Source organism: Perognathus longimembris, chromosome 4 (genome assembly GCF_023159225.1).
Source record: "Perognathus longimembris pacificus isolate PPM17 chromosome 4, ASM2315922v1, whole genome shotgun sequence".
Taxonomy (NCBI): domain Eukaryota; kingdom Metazoa; phylum Chordata; class Mammalia; order Rodentia; family Heteromyidae; genus Perognathus; species Perognathus longimembris.
In genome coordinates this window covers 89521621-89535754 of record NC_063164.1, presented here as the reverse complement: position 1 = coordinate 89535754, position 14134 = coordinate 89521621, and the positions used below count along the sequence as shown (strand labels likewise).

The 14134-nt window shown below is 38.9% G+C and overlaps 1 protein-coding gene across 2 annotated transcripts in view; it reads right to left on the bottom strand.

Moving 5' to 3' along the window:
- The window catches only part of Fat3 (FAT atypical cadherin 3), a 506722-nt gene that overhangs the window by 193624 nt on the left and 298964 nt on the right, over positions 1-14134 (bottom strand). The window lies entirely within an intron of this gene.

Below are 14134 nucleotides of genomic sequence, written 5' to 3'. Positions count from 1 at the left end.
ATCTGAAGGGAATATTCATGTACTTAAGACCAACCATTTGTGAAGCATTTTGATACTCTGATTGCGAACACCCTATGTAACTATTCCTTATAGTGTATCCAAGCATGCTTTTTAATTTATTTATTTAATTTTGCCGGATGTTAATAATTTTCTATGTTAATTGTAGCATTGCCTGTGGTTACTTGAAAAGAAGTCAATGTGTCTTCCCCAAAATGTTCTTGGACCCCTAGCTTGAATTAATGATACTTCACTGTCTTTCTCTTTGCGGGGAAGAAATCCCTTCTCTTGCAAAAATGGTGGACGAGTGTAAAACATGTCTAAAATGTTGTGGGACTCAAGGATTTCCTCTATAACATAATGATTTTATGGGAAACAAATGACCTCCTCCTCCTCACTAAGGTTAGTTAAAACATGAAAATTTCCCTATGTAATAATAAGTGGAAATGGAAGAGAAAGTAGATTTACTTAAAATCCTTGGAAGAAATGTTACATAATTTCAGAGAATTTCTGTCTCCTCTTTTGGCATTTTCACAGAGAATTTTATAAACCATTCCACCATCAGCTTTGTATTCTTGTTTCTCTAGTAGGCCTTGGTCTTTCAAAGTGGCTACGTTTTTATTCACCTCATGGTCAGTAAAGGGATATCTTTCAGAAATCTAATGTTGCTATCTTTTATTAGCACACAGTTCTTAAAGAACTTTCCATAAAGGCATGCTTTGGTGGCTCGTTTCTGCAATCTTAGCTACTCAGGAGGCTGAGATCTATAGAGTAAGGTTCAAAGCCAACCTGGTATGAAAGGCCATGAGACTGTAATAGCACTATACAATTCAATTAGTTAAAAATACATAATAAATACTGTTGCTAAATAAACACTGCATAATAAAGATGTATGTGTATTTGTGTACTACATACAAGCACCTATTTAGAATGGAGTTCTGAACACATAATGTTAGTGCTATTTGTATTATGGCTTATAAAAATACTTCATGCCTTTTAGATTAATCTTTCAAATAAATTCAAAATGAAATAACGTGCTATGATAATTATTGTTTTTGTTGTTTAACATAAACTGTTACAGGTTCACCAAAAGCCAAGTATTTTGTTTTTGTTTTTGCTTTTATTGTTTTGGGTTTTATTTGTGTTGTATGTCAGAGTCTATATTTTGTGTGGTTAATTGAGGTTAATGGAGGGAAGTGGCAGATTGCCAATGCTAATGAGTTTTTCAACTCTCTCTTGTATGTATCTTATTTCTCTCTTGATTTTCATATTTTGTTGAATTCAAAGTATATTATTTGCCCAAGAATTTGTCATATATCCCTAGGAATTAGTAGCCTATCAGGAGAGGAGAGAGTTGAATTCAGTCCATATTTTATTTTCCAAAATTTCTCAAATTTGGGGAGGGAACATATACAGGAAGGGAGAGATGACCAAAAATAGTCTCTAGTTCTCTAGGTCTGTAAAACACGTCAGTATGAACATTGCAATTGAGAGTAAAGACACTGAAGGTTCACATGCTGGCTGAAGCCTGATCCATTAACCCTCTTTAAATGCCACTAAGATTCTAGCAGAGTATGTGAGGGTTAGTTAGGTTGTAGTTGTTTTGTTCAGAGAGTAAAAAGGAAAATCATATTATAAAATAATTGACAGTGTTAGAAATGCTGGAGAATATCCAGAGAGCATCTAATGCTGGCTCATTGGAATCGGGGCTGGGCTTGCGGGTGGGGTGGGCAGAGGAGCCTCAAGATTGCCATATCGTCCAAATGTTGTATATTCCACATTTATAAGACATTCAGAATAATTTAGACTTAGTGAGATTTATGTTATTAAGAAGCTAGATATGGCTGACTCCTAGACTCGAATCCTAACCTAATGCATGGTAACCGTTTTCTTAGAGCCTTGTAACTGGGCTTCCTGGTAGTGACAAGTCACAGTCGGTCATGAGCAGTGAGGATATTCAGTGGAACCTAAAGTGAACAGTTCTTCAATGTGGCATGCATGGTGACTGCAGATGGAAAGAGTTCATAAAGCCCGAAAGGGATGGGAATTTCTCATAGAAAATCTCTATACGCACTCAAATACCAAAGGATAAAGCTATTATTCTAACTTGACAGAAAAATCCTCTTTCAGTCTATGGAAAGTATATTTGTAACAGGTATTTAAACTGTTTTGTTTGTTTATTTGTTTTGCTGAAAAGAACTAACTCCTTACCTGGACCCATATATTAACTAAATGCAGGAGTAGGATGTAGTTGGGATGGAAGATGTGGCATTGATCAGGATGTATTGCATTCATAAACTGACATGTTGAATTGCAATGTTAAAAATTAAAATAAAATATGAAGAAGTGAAAATAAAAGCAGAAGTAATGCTTAGCAGTCATAACTGCATTTTGTATTTGTCTTTGCTCAAAGACATGCTTTCAAGTCACTTTGGAAGCAGCCTGGGTTCCAGGAAAGATAAAATTGAGGAGTAACATCATTATTATAAGAGGCTGAAATGCCCCGAAAGAACAGTAGTTTTATAGGACAGACCCCCTCCAAATGCAAACAACTGTAGAGGTTAGAATCTTTTCTGTCAAACTGGTTCTTTGACGTACATACTGCCATTTTAAGTGTAGCTTCTGTCTTATAAGAAACTACTTTCGTTAAGCCATATCCTGTTATAAGAATTGTTTTTCTAGGGTCTGGAGATATGGCTCCATAGTATATAGAACCAGCTGAGCAAGAATTGTCTCTCTGACAAGTTCCTGCTTTGGTCAGGCATCTTGGTTTTGATTGATTGCTCAGGAAAAGTTTAACCCCTTTTGAACAAGCCAGTCATACCATATTGTGAATGTAAGTTATGACCAATTGGAATGAAGGGCAGTAACATGTCAGGGAGAAAACATGGGTGAACTTCTTGTCCAGTATGCTTGCTTGGCTTTCTTCAAAAGTAAACTTTGCCTTGCCATGGTCATTCTTACTATCATTATTCCTATTCATTATCCCAATTTCCAGAGACTATCATGATGAAGTCTACTCTGGAGGAATCACCTTACGGGACCAGATTGCTCACCTCAAGTGATGACAACAACTTTTCAGGAATCTGGGGAAACTAGAACAGATGTGTCAGGCTATACCTGCAACTAGGATTCATTAACCATGCACACCTTTGCCCACTGTACTGAATTCTTCCACTATTGAAATGTAAACTTGATATCTGTATTCCCAATACAGTTTACGATGAACTGAACTGCCCTTCACCATGTCTGTTAATTGCTGCAGGGGGGTGAGTGGATAGACCTGATATATTCTCCTAATAGTCTTTCTTATCACTTTCCCTATATCCCGAGTCTTTCCTAGGACACAAGGACCCAGAAAGATAGCTCTACTGACTTTCCAGCAATGATAATGGAAAAGGAAGTTTGGGGGGACTTTATTCATGTTTCAGGGATGGGAACATGACTAGCAAAACAGAAATGGGTCCCAGTCTCTGGCAAATGTAGAGGTAAAGGGCAATGCTGGTCATGGGGCAGCTGGCACCAGGTTTAGGCTCCTGGGGTGTCTCTTCCTCATCAGTTGTTATTCCAAGGCTGACTCCATCTCCTCCCACAAAGCTCAGCAAGGTGGCCAGAAATTGGAACATATGATTTTGCTTGCTCTTTCAGCAGATTCACATTGTTTCTTGAGGACTAAGGATGCATAATGGTTTGTTATAGAATTTGAGAACCCATTAACCCAATGAGCAAACCACCTAATTAAAAAAAAGTTATTATCGTCTTTGTTCATACAGAGAATAATTCAATATCTTCTGAATAAATGGCTTAGCACAGAGCTTGAGATGGATTCTTAAGCCATTCACAATACTGTCAGTCGCTCATTCCTGATGAAACTGAACTCACTGCTACTGTAGTGGCAATTAGTTGATAATTAGTGCTTGTGCATGCTCAAGCTTCATGTCACGCAACTGGTGACTTGCTTAACATCCATTCCACACATTTATTTAATTTTGTTTCATTTTTAATTATTTTAACTTATATTAATGCACTAGCACTAGAGACTTGGGGCTCAAGGTTATTCAATGAGGTTTGAAATTGTATTAATAGGACGGAAAGTTGTTGGAAGGTTTTCCATGAATAAATCAAAGCAATAGACAAGAGGGACCAGGCATGTTCGACAATCTCATCCTGAACTTTGCTTTTGGGGGGCTGAGGGTGGGGAAGTGAGGGATAGGGAGAGAGTTTCCTTGGATTTTTAATACATGAGCTGTAACATCAGTCTCACTGCTACATACTGGATTGCTTGGCCTCCAAAAAAAAAATGCTGAGATAAAACAGGTGTGCGTGGCTTACTCTTTTAATACTAACTATTCAGGAGGCTGCAATCTGAGGATTGCAGTTTGAAACCAGCCTGGGCAAGGGCAAAAAAGTCTTTAAGACTTTTATCTCCAATTAAGCAACAACAACCACTAGGCCAGAAGTGGAGTTGTGGCTCAAATGATAGAGTAGCAGTCAATCCCCAGACCCTGAGCACAGGCCTCAGTACCAGAATAACAACAACAAAAAATGGTGAAAGTAATGGGGGGGGGTGTACAAGTGAAAAAAAATTAGAGCTATAAGGTTAACAGCTTAGGTAGAATTATGCAAAAAGACGACCTGGGGAACATGGAGGGGATGTCTACTGACAACTTCTGGCAATATAAGAGAAGACTTCTCAGGTGGGGATCTCTTGGGTTGGAATGATGAGAAGTTTGCCAGGTAGATGATGAGTAGAAGCAATGCTTGCTATATTGTTATTGGGAATAAATGGTCAGAAATAGGAAGCACTCCAACCTGTCCCTAAGTTGTTTTAGGAAATCTCATGGGAAATTTGGAAGTTTTGTTTTATGTATTACATGCAATCGAAGGAAAAAAATACATTTTCTATAAAAGACATACTGCCTATAAGAACATGTGACTAGTTACTCAGCTCTTTTAGGGGCTCTATGAACTGTTCATGTGTTTTTACACACCCAGAAACAGCACTGTAGGTGATGATGGGAAATGTTTCCTCTCCATTGCTGTCAGGCTCAGGGTAAAAGGACTAAGAATTAGAAATAAGCATGTGGCCCAAGAAAGCCAGGGGTGGGATGAAGAATAGCACCAATCAGGTGCCCTTTACGTAGAACTCATCCCATCCCTTTCCTCCCATAAAAGTGAGACATGTAGGGTGACCAGCCATCCCAGTTTGCTACAAAATGTCCTCATCTTAGCATGAAAAGCGTCAGTCCTGCATCCTAAAATGGCTCCAGGCAAACTGGGATGGTTGGGCTCTTTAGTTTTAGATCACAACCGAATGATATCTCTCTGTGCTAACTTATGAAATAATGGGGTTTCAAGGCTGGACTGAGGTACACGCCTCTGTCCCCTGTTCCTACATCCACTTTGGTTTTCAGATGAGGAACATCAGACCCAAAGAGGAGGAGCAATTTGTTAGATTCCTTTGTTCAATGCTTAGCTCCAAATAGGTAATGCCCCTGCTACAAATCACTTTGTGACTTCAAATGCTTTGTGACTTCATCTCATCTTTCCTCGCACACCCACGCATTTCTAAAAACTCTGCACAGCTTCCTAATAGAGTTGACAGCAAGTGACATTTTCTGATTATTCCCTAGGCACTTGTAAAATTTCACTGACTCCTTAAAATAACTTAAGCTTTGATTACTAGATGGCTAAGTATTATTATTTAATTCTAATAATCTCCATTTTACAGACGATGGGATTGAGTCCTAACAATGACCAAGTAACTTGCCAGAGGTTTTGAAACTAGTTAAATTGAAACTGAAGTGCAATTGAAAACCCACATTTTCTCATTCCACAATGTTTGTTCTTAACCATGAGGACCCAAAACTTGTTTGCCTTTACATTTTGTCTTCCATTATTTCTGAAATAGGCCCTATCAATTAACCAAAAAACATGAAAACATATATGAATTCTTTTCTCATGTTTTACTCCTGTTCTATCTCTGAATCAATTCATTCACCAGAAAAAAAAAAACAAAAAAAACATCTTGAGATAAGTCTACACTTGGTTCTTTTGGTTCCCATTGGGTTTAGGGCTATATCCTTCTTCCTTTTTACTCCAGTAGTACTTCAGCAAAGTATAATTCTTTTGTACTTCAGGGCATTTGGTCTCAAGGCATGGAGCTATTATTAAGTGTCCTTGAGTTCAACATTAAGGAGACATAGGAGATTCAAATACTTTTTCTTTTTAAAATTTCATTGTACAGGGAGTGGCACTGTGGCTCAAAGTGGTAGAGCACTAGCCTTGAGCTGAAGTGCCCAGGGACAGAGTCCAGGCTGAGAGTTCAAGCCCCATGACCGACAAAGAAGAAAAAAAGTGTGTTCTACAGGTGATGTACAGTTACACATACATAAGTCAGAAAATGAGTACATTTCTTTTTGAACAGGACCACCCCTCCCTCATTTTCTCCCAGGTTTTCCCCTCCTGACACCCTTTCCCTGCAAGTTGTATAGTTCATTTCTGGTGAGTACCACTGCTGAATTAGTTCATTCTTGGTCCCACCATTTCTATGCTTTCTGTTCCCCTCCCCAAATCAGATAAAGGGAACAGAAATCCAAAACAGCACAAAAGAGAATAATTCAATAGAAAGAAAAACAACAACTGCAAACAGTATGATAAATTTCCTCTTGTTTCCATTTCTTAGAACACATTTCGATAAGCATCATTTTATATGATCTATGCACATAGCTATTGGGTCCCTATGATTCTTTATCTAAGAGTTCTTTCAAGACCTTCACCTTTATGGGTTTTATTCTTGAGCTATATCTTTTTCTACTTCTCTTCTTTACTAAACTTTTTATTCTCTTGGAAAGCATAGTCTTTATATCCCAAATAGCTTCCAATCAATTTAGCAGAGTATTGATTCCCCACCCCCCACTTTCCTCCCTTGCAAGTTGAAAAGTTCATTTCCAACATGTGTCTACTGTGTTTCACTGTTGCATTGATTCCCCCTTTGTCCCACCATTCCTGTGATTCTCCTTCCTTTTCCCCAATCAGATAAACTTACATATAAGAAAGAAATCAAGACTAGTGACAACATAGAATAAAGCAAAAGTGAAAAAATGCAAGAAAAAAGAAAATACTGCAAACAGTACACTAAAAAAAGCTCATTTCCATTTCTAGTAGTTGATTTTGAAAAGCTTCATTTTAGATGGTCATGTGCACACAGCTATTGAGCCATTGTGATCCTCTGCTAAGAATATCCTAAATATATTGTACATATTACAAATAAGGAAAACCATTCAGCCTATGTTTCTATAAATCTAGTTTGTTTCACTTAATACAACTTTTTCCAAGTGTTCCCATTTCCTTATGAATGGGGCAATGTCATTCTTTCAGTTGGAAGCATAGAATTCGATTGTGTGTGTATGCATATATATATATATATAATTTTCTTGATCCATTTATCTACTGAGTGGCATCTGGGTTGATTCCATATCTTAGCTATGGTAAGTAACACTGCAATGAACATGGTTGTGCTGGTAGCTTTAGTGTGGCCTTGTTTGTGTTCTATTGGATAAATGCCCAGAAGTGGGATTGCTGGGCCATAGGGAAGCTCCATGTTTAGTCTTTTGAGGAAAGTCCATACTGTTTTCCAGACTGGCTGAACAAGTTTACATTTCCACCAACCGTGTTCCCTTTTGAATAAATCCCTACCAACATCTGTTATTATTAATTTTCTTGATAATGGCCATTCTAACTGGGGTGAGGTAGAATCTCAATGTTATTTTGTGTTGTATTTCTTTTATGGACAGAGATGTTGAACATTTCTTCATATGTCTATTGGCTGTTCTTACTTCCTTGCAGAAGCCTCTCTTTAAGTCTATAGCCCACTTATTAATGGACTGGTTGTTTCTTTGTGGATTTGTTTTTGGGGGTTTGATTTTTTTTTTTGAGTTCTAAGAATATTTTAGATATTAGTCTATTGTATAGTTAGTAATGATATCCCAATCTGTGAGCTTTCTATTTATTTTGCTAGCTATGTCCTTTGCCATGCAGAAACTCTTGAGTTTGATACAGTCCCATTTATCCAACCTTTGTTTGATTTATTGTTTTTGGAGGCAGGATGACCTGAAGTTATAGTCTAGCCAATGATTTAAGGCCAGCTTGAGCAAGCCCCTTTCCCACAAGAAACATTTGCTGGCCATGTAACTCAATGATACAGTACTTGCTTAGCATATGTTAGTCCTACATTTAATTACTGGTACCACACAAAGGAAGTATAATGATAAACTCTGTAATGATTCTATAACTGAACAAACCTGCTTCAGCTAACATCTACTTCTTAACAACTATACCTATTCCGTAATCTATTTTCATATAATAGCATTTATTCAATAAAGCATCTTGAAATTAAATGTTTCCAGACTCTGCATTAGGAATTCTGATCCCCTTCAGGATATTTTCATATGTGACCCTTTAGACATAATCTCTGAAATTGTGTGTCTCAGAGTATATAATATCTTTGGGACAATCACGCGTGCCTTGGTCATATTTATGATGAGCATAAAATAGCTGGATATGATCGCTCACATTGGTCATTGTAACCTTCATGAGACAGCATTTGCAAGGAATTTGGTTTGAAACCAGCCTAGTCGAAAAGTTCACATGACCTCATTTCAGCCAATGATGGACATAGTGGCACATTTGTCATCCCAGCTATTGGGGAGGCTGAGATTGGATTGTGGTCTCAGATTTGCTATTTTCTTTCCATGTGGAATCAGCCAGCTGTCTTTTCTTCTTTGGTGGGAAATAATACCAACCATGTGTGTACTAAAAACATAAACTATATATAAAGCCCCTAACAAGGAGGTTGTGAAGCCTTTCATGTGAGGAACACCTGGGAATACCTTCTTCACCCTGGCCTCAGTTGGACCAAAATTAAGCCTGTTCGTCATTGGACTAAATTTTATCTTGGTTAAAAGCATGTTGTTTGTGCAAAGTGAACATATGTATCATGAGCCAATGCCTCATTATTTCATTTTTCTAGGCCCTGTGGTGGCGATCCATGCAATAATTGTCTTTGGGCTGGCATGGATATCACAAGAGTTTATTGATAGGTCCATGTCTTGGGATGAAATACACAAGACCAGAATGAGCAGGCTGTGCATCTTGTTTTAGCTTCCCTGTTAAAGTGAAAGGCTGGGGTAGTCAGGCAAAATGACCCCATCAACCTAAAAAGTGAGTCTGGTTTGTTCTCTCTCTGGAAAAACCGTTAAGCAAGGAGTAATAGGAGAGAAATGAATCTTGAGTTTCACTCTTTTCAGAATGGTTCTTAGCAGAGAATGTGATCAAATGAAATTGAAGTTCAACCTGACCCCAGTTCTTGCAAGATAAACATACCTTAAGTGGAGGGTGATGGGAACCTCATTACTTAGAATTGGACAAATAACCCTAAGGCATCATGACTATCACCTGGCAGCAGCCCTGGTTTGCTTAGCAAACTGCCTGATCCTCTACTGGGAACATTTAGCACCACTTGTATTTTGAAATCACAGGCTACATCTACAGGCAATAAGGACTGTTATCTCTTGGATTCATTGCAGTTGCACAAACACCCAGTTAATTCAGCTATAACACATCTGCCCAGAGAAATATTTACTTTTGGAGTCTCCTGGGTATGCTTTAAATTTCCCCTTAATTGCTACCAATCGTGTTCTAAGTTTAAGTGCTCTTGAAATGGACGTTGGGTCCTTCGCCGAGGAGTTCACCACTATAGAGACACAAAGAACAGACACTCAGAAAACCAGACTGTGCAACAAGGAACTAATGTGCTATCATAGAACCTAAGGAGATAAGAGTTTCTTGTTGCTCATCTGGTCTCTCAGTGGATCAAATGGATGATAAATGTTTCTTAAGGACACAAAGAGAGTAAAACCCATGATTCTTGTTTGAGGATTGAACTTTATTATTGAGGAGATAGGAATGAATCCTCAGGACGTCTTTTCAAATGATGAGAGTAACAGGCACTCTTACCCCCATTAAAATGATAAGAAAAGAGAGTCAAAAGAAGATAAGTTTTGGAAGAGCAACATGGAGTTAACACTAACAGTTTTATTTCTCAGTGGAGCTCGTAATTATGAAGATGCTTTAATGAACATAGCTTATTTGTCCTGCTCATTCCTCTTCTGAACTATGTACATTTTTTCTAGATAGCTTGGTGATTTGAAGAAGCACAGTATCATAATTAAGAACCAAAAGGTAGCATAAAGATGGGGAGGAGAGGGAGAGAAAGAAGTAACACGATGATCCCACATTTGAATGTTCGGATCCCACTGTATGTTTCTTTGTTTAGTAGTGAGTCAGAACAAAGGGCTTGTCCACTCATTATTTCACCTCATAAGTTACATATAAGCCTCCACTGCTAGTGAGCACATTCCTCAGTGAGAGGATAGTTCTTGGAGTTCACAATCTAGCAGAATAGACATATGTTAAAGAGTGTACAAATACTGGATTGGAAACTATAGTAACCACTTTGAAGGCAAACTAGCAAACACAATTGCAATGGAGAAGGGGCCAAACTTAGCTGATCATGGACAAATTTGAGCAAGAGATCTGAAAGGAGCCCCTTGGGGAATGGCCACAATTAGACAAATAGACCAAGGGCACAATGTTCTGGGCAGTAAGTAGCAGCATGTGAACACAACCTGCAGTTGGGAGTTTGGGGAGTTAGCACAGCTTGAGAGGCTACAGTGGCTTCTGATTTGTAGGAACAATGGTATAGCAGGAAGTGGGAGGGGCTCACAGTCCTGTGTTGGGCTTAGTTTTTTAAATTTAGTTTTGTAGCCATGGAAAGCTACTTAGGGGTTTTTGAGGAAGGGAGTGACATGAGAGATTATTAACCTGGGATCTGGCGGCTTCCTGAGCTTCCTCTTGTCCTGTGAGGAAGCTCTGGCTAGACACTGGTGTTTTTTGTGTGCATACAATTTCTCCATCCTAGCTTGTCTCATTTCCCTGCCACAGGTGTGACCCATTTATAAAATGCTTTTTGTCTTTTGAAATTCAAGCCATTTCTCCTACAGATGTTATCACAGTATAAATAATCTAGCTCCCACTTTGCTACAGAAAATTTCAAGCAATGGAATTCAGGAAACTCGTGTCAAGAAACACTGTCTGCTCCCAATTCCCAGGCACTCTACAAGTGGGCTCCAAAGGACACCTGATATGTCAGCACAGGCATCTCCCCAAACAAGGCCGCTTAGCTCATTAACAAGGTGCTTCCTCCCAGAGGTAATCTGAGCAGCAGCACAAAGGATATGAGCTGTTGTGTTTCATTCATCAAGAAACCCAGAATGCAGCTGTGGATCCATGGCTAGAAAGGACAACATACAGATATCGTGTAGTTGGGCAGAGAAAGGCTCTGCTTTGGGTACAGATCAGAAATCTGAAATTTCTGAATGCAAAGTCTGTTTTAAAGAATCTGTCAGAATAGAAAGCTGTTATATAAATAAAAAGAAATAAAATGTTCTTCCCTAACCACAAAGGGCCCCTCACAAAATCAAGTTGCTAAAGCAGATCATCAGCTCATCAGGAACAAGAGTCACATCATCCAGGACCTAAAAGTCTAATTCGCAATGCACCATTTCTATGCTGTCTCCTTTTCACCAGAAGACTGCTGTGTTGTTCCTGTGAGAGGAATCGTTATGACTGTCATAGCTTAGAACAGACAGAACAAAGGGGTGGGGGTGGCTGCTCTGAGGCATAAGACCAGTTCTGGGCATAGTTGGGTCTTTGACTTCTATACTCTGCGGTGCTGACATTATTAATTATTATTATTAGTAGTAATAGTAGTAGTTGTAGTAGTAATATCTTAAATAGTTATACAAGGGGTTTCAATTCAACATGTCAGTTTGTAAATACAGTGCATCCTAATCAGTGTCACCCCTTTTATCATTCTTTCCCGTCTCTCCCAACTCCATCTACCTCTTCAATTTACCTAATTCCATCTTCACATACATACATTGAATACCATGCTTCTGACTTAGGAGTGCAGTGCTGGAAGCAGTACTAATTACCTGCAGAGCTAAGAGATTCATTTACATTCTGTCATACAATCATCATGATCACACTGCCAGCTTGGTATGATTATTCCCATTTTCTGTGGACCAGAAAAAGATATTCAGACAGTAAATGATTTGCCCAAGGCCTGTTGTTAGTAAGTGATTCTGCTGAAATGAGAAGCTGGGGTGCCTTTTTCAAAATCCCTTCCTCATAACTACTACTATATTGCCTCCCTGCCTTCCAACACAATGTAGCCTAACAATAAAGGTGTTAACATATATTCTGTGCTACCCTAGGGTGGAGAAAATGGATGTTTTTTTGTATATAACAATGACAGGTTCCTGAGAAGCTTGAAACAAATGGGTTGATACTGCAAGTTCTGTTTGAGTGGACCAGATCTAGGAGCAGTAAGAAGAAACGTAGTCAAAATCTGTGTATGCACACTGCCTCAGACAAGGAGCACAAGCTTGCATAGAAAATGAGAAGGAGGCTGCATTGTGATGAGCACTCTCCATGTGATTGTGGATGGTGTGAGTTATTTCATCCAATTCGTACAACAGCTGTGCAGGCCCATGAGCCTACTTTCCCAGCTCAGGATCACTACTGGATGGACTGTGTGAGATAATAAAGCTAGAAAGTCCGAGAGCTGGGATCGGGCTAAAACAAAGGCCAAGCTCTGAAGGGTAAAGAAGACAGTACCACAAGCAAAAGGGAAGTATTACTTGAGATGAGAAGAGTTAACTTAGATGTTTTCTCACAGGGCAGAGGATAGGATGAAGCCATAAATAAGCTGGAAAACCATCTAGCTAAATCATGGTTGATGGTACTGTAAAAGGTGTCTTGGAAAGCCCGGGATGTTTTACAGGGCCCCCTATAATCCTGCAAATTAAAATCACTGAAGACAGCTCTATCTTCCCATGGGCTGCTTTTGTGGCCATTATCTCAGTGCCTGGCCTGGCTCTCACTTCCACATTTCATCCTGCTCTGTCAGAAAGGGGTTCCTTTGCTTCTTGGGAAACATTTCATGCCAAATGGACACAACCTGCCCTGGAAGTTTATACTCATGCCAGAGTGTCACCATAGGATATTAAAGTTTAGAAGGTGCTTAGAAGTTCTTCTGTCCAACCCTCTCAGTTTATGAAAAGAGATTGAAGAAATTTAGGCCTAGTGTGAAGACAGATCCATTTACTAAGTAATTTAGTGTATGGGAGACACTACGCTATATGCTTGACATACATTGATTCTAAATCTTACTATATGACCCCAAAGGGAAGTACTATTTGCCTTTTTCTGCTAATAGTAAGCAAGGTTTAGTAAAGTTAAATAATCTGATAAAGACCATAGCTGGTGGCTGATAGGGTCTGGATTCAAACCCACACTGTGTGAGTCCAATACCACATCATTTCCATTTTTTCATAGCAATATAATTTTCTTCTTTTCCTTTCTTTTTCTTTTGTGCCAGTCTTGGGGTCTTGGTGCTTGATCTCAGGGTCTTGGTGCTGCCCCTGAGCATTTTCACTCAAGACTAACACTGTACTGCTTTTGCTTAAAGCTAGCACTTTATTCACTTGAACCACACTTCCACTTTCAGCTTTTTTTGTAGTTAATTGGACATAAGAGTGGCATGGACTTTACTCCTTAGGTTGGTTTTGAACCATGATCCTTAGATCTCAGCCTCCTGAGTAGCTAAGATTACAGGCATGAGCTAGCAATATGTTTCTATAAGAAAGATGTGACATACCCTTAGGCCAATGTGACTCTAAATCACATAAATGTCTGGAAAAACACATCTCAGGCTCACTCTGGCAACCTTAGCCTCCTGTGGTCAAGGATGATGTTGTACCCAGTGTCTTCTACTTTATGAGCAGAGTATATGGAAAGCACCAACAATTTGCAATAGTTAGAAGACTAAATTGCTTGTAGACACAGCTGAGATTTATTGATTATTGACTAACCTCAACCTTATTAATGGCTACTACTCAAAGCCATCCATTTGAAGACTTTCTGTAAGAAGTCCAACTGTCTTGTCATAACTTCATCGTCTGGTCATGCACTCATAAAGACATTTCTGTTCTGCAACCAGAGATTAAAAAGT